Genomic DNA, 2,553 nt, shown 5'->3' with positions numbered 1-2,553 from the left:
CAGAGCTCATGAAAGGCAGTAGCAAGTCCAAGGGAATCTCTATGGTCTCGGTCTGAGCCTCAGATTCCCAAGGTTCCTCATTGGGGAACTCATTAGAGGCCAGTGGACGTCCAGTGAGGCCTTCCTCAGTGGCGTTCACTGCCTCTTCTTCCTCCCAGAATTCGGCCATGTTTATGGCTTTGCACTCTCCTTTTGGATTTTCTTCAGTGTTACTTGGGAGAGTGCTTGGAGGAAGTTCAGTAATTTTCTTGCTCAGCTGACCCACTTGTCCTTCCAAATTCCTAATGGAAGATCTAGTTTCAGTCATGAAACTTTGAGTGGTTTTGATCAGATCAGAGACCATGGTTGCTAAGTCAGAATTATTCTGCTTAGAGCTCTCTGTCTGTTGCTGAGAAGATGATGGAAAAGGCTTGCCATTGTTAAACCTGTTTCTTCCACCATTGTTATTGAAACCTTGTTGAGGTCTCTCGTGATTCTTCCATGAAAGATTTGGGTGATTTCTCCATGAAGAATTATAGGTGTTACCATAGGGTTCTCCTAGGTAATTTACCTCTTCCATGGAAGGGTTCTCAGGATCATAAGCTTCTTCCTCAGATGAAGCTTCCTTAGTACTGTTTGGTGCATTTTGCATTCCAGACAGACTTTGAGAAATCAAATTGACTTGTTGAGTCAATATTTTATTCTGGGCCAAAATGGCATTCAGAGTGTCAATATCAAGAACTCCTTTCTTCTTACTAGTCCCATTGTTCACAGGATTTCTTTCAGAAGTGTACATGAATTGGTTATTTGCAACCATTTCAATCAGTTCTTGAGCTTCAGTAGGCGTCTTCTTCAGATGAAGAGATCCTCCTGCAGAGCTATCCAAGGACATCTTAGATAGTTCAGAGAGACCATCATAGAAAATACCTATGATGCTCCATTCAGAAAGCATGTCAGAAGGACATTTTCTGATTAATTGTTTGTATCTTTCCCAAGCTTCATAGAGGGATTCTCCATCCTTCTGTCTGAAGGTTTGGACTTCCACTCTAAGCTTACTCCATCTTTGTGGTGGAAAGAACTTTGCCAAGAAGGCATTGACTAGCTTTTCCCAAGAGTCCAGGCTTTCTTTAGGTTGAGAATCCAACCATATTCTAGCTCTGTCTCTTACAGCAAAAGGGAATAGCATCAGTCTATAGACCTCAGGGTTAACCCCATTAGTCTTGACTGTGTCACAGATTTGCAAGAATTCAGCTAAAAACTGATGAGGATCTTCCATTGGAAGTCCATGGAACTTGCAATTCTGTTGCATTAGAGAAACTAATTGAGGCTTAAGCTCAAAGTTGTTTGCTCCAATGGCAGGGATAGAGATGCTTCTCCCATAAAAATCAGGAGTAGGTGCAGTAAAGTCACCCAGCACCTTCCTTGCATTGTTTGCATTGTTGTTGTTTTCTGCTGCCATGTTTTCTTCCTTGAAGAATTCGGTCAGGTCCTCTAAAGAGAGTTGTGCTTTGGCTTCTCTTAGCTTTCTCTTCAAAGTCCTTTCGGGTTCAGGGTCAGCTTCAACAAGAATGCCTTTGTCCTTGCTCCTGCTCATATGAAAGAGAAGGGAACAAGAAAATGTGGAATCCTCTATGTCACAGTATAGAGATTCCTTTAAATGTCAGAGGAAAAGAGAAATAGAAAGAAGAAGGAGAAGATAAATTCGAACTTTAGTTAGATAAGGTTCGAATTGTGCATTGAGAAGGAGTGGCACTCCATAAATAGAAGGATGTGGGAAGGAGGGAAGTTTATTTTCGAAAATCAAGTGAAAAATTTTGAAATTATTTTGAAAAACATTTAATTAATTTTCGAAAATAAAAGTGGAAAAGAAATTAAGTGATTTTTGAAAAAGAATTTGAAATTAGAAATTAAGAAGATTTGATTGAAAGTTATTTTGAAAAAGATGTGGTTAAGAAGATATGAAAAAAAAATGTGATTGAGAAGATATGATTTGAAAACTATTTGAAAAGATATGATTTTAAAAACAATTTGAAAAGATATGATTTTAAAAATTGATGACTTGCCTAACAAGAAAAGACATGATTCAAACATTAAAAACCTTTCTCAACAGAAAAGGTAACAAATTTGAGATGTTCAATCAAATCATTAATTGTTAGTAAGTATCTTTTAAAAAGGAAAGAAATTGATTTTGAAAACATTTGATTGAAAAGATTTGATTTGAAAAAGATTTGATTTTGAAAAATTTGAAAAAAATTGATTTGAAAACAAAATCTTCTCCCTAGCACCATCCTGGCGTTAAACGCCCAGAATGGTATACATTCTGGCGTTTAACGCCCAAAATGCTACCTCTTTGGGCGTTAAACGCCCAACCAGGTACCCTGGCTGGCGTTTAAACGCCAGTCTGCCTTCTTCACTGGGCATTTTTGAATGCTCAGCTTTTTCTGTATAATTCCTCTGCAGTATGTTCTAAATCTTCAATTCTTTGTATCATTGACTTGAAAAGACACAAATTAAAAATATTTTTGGATTTTTAATAATCAAAATGCAACAAGAATCAAATAACAATGCATGCAA

At 37.4% G+C, this 2,553-nt stretch overlaps 1 non-coding gene across 1 annotated transcript; it reads left to right on the top strand.

Moving 5' to 3' along the window:
• The first annotated feature begins 925 nt into the window (after positions 1 to 925).
• Positions 926 to 1,033, top strand: LOC130972517 (small nucleolar RNA R71). The gene has a single exon (XR_009083679.1). It is a non-coding gene; the product is annotated as a small nucleolar RNA R71 (small nucleolar RNA).
• Positions 1,034 to 2,553: the final 1,520 nt, after the last annotated feature.

Source organism: Arachis stenosperma, chromosome 3 (genome assembly GCF_014773155.1).
Source record: "Arachis stenosperma cultivar V10309 chromosome 3, arast.V10309.gnm1.PFL2, whole genome shotgun sequence".
Classification (NCBI taxonomy): Eukaryota; Viridiplantae; Streptophyta; class Magnoliopsida; order Fabales; family Fabaceae; genus Arachis; species Arachis stenosperma.
The sequence above is the reverse complement of the archived record's forward strand: the minus strand, read 5'-3'. Positions and strand labels throughout refer to the sequence as shown.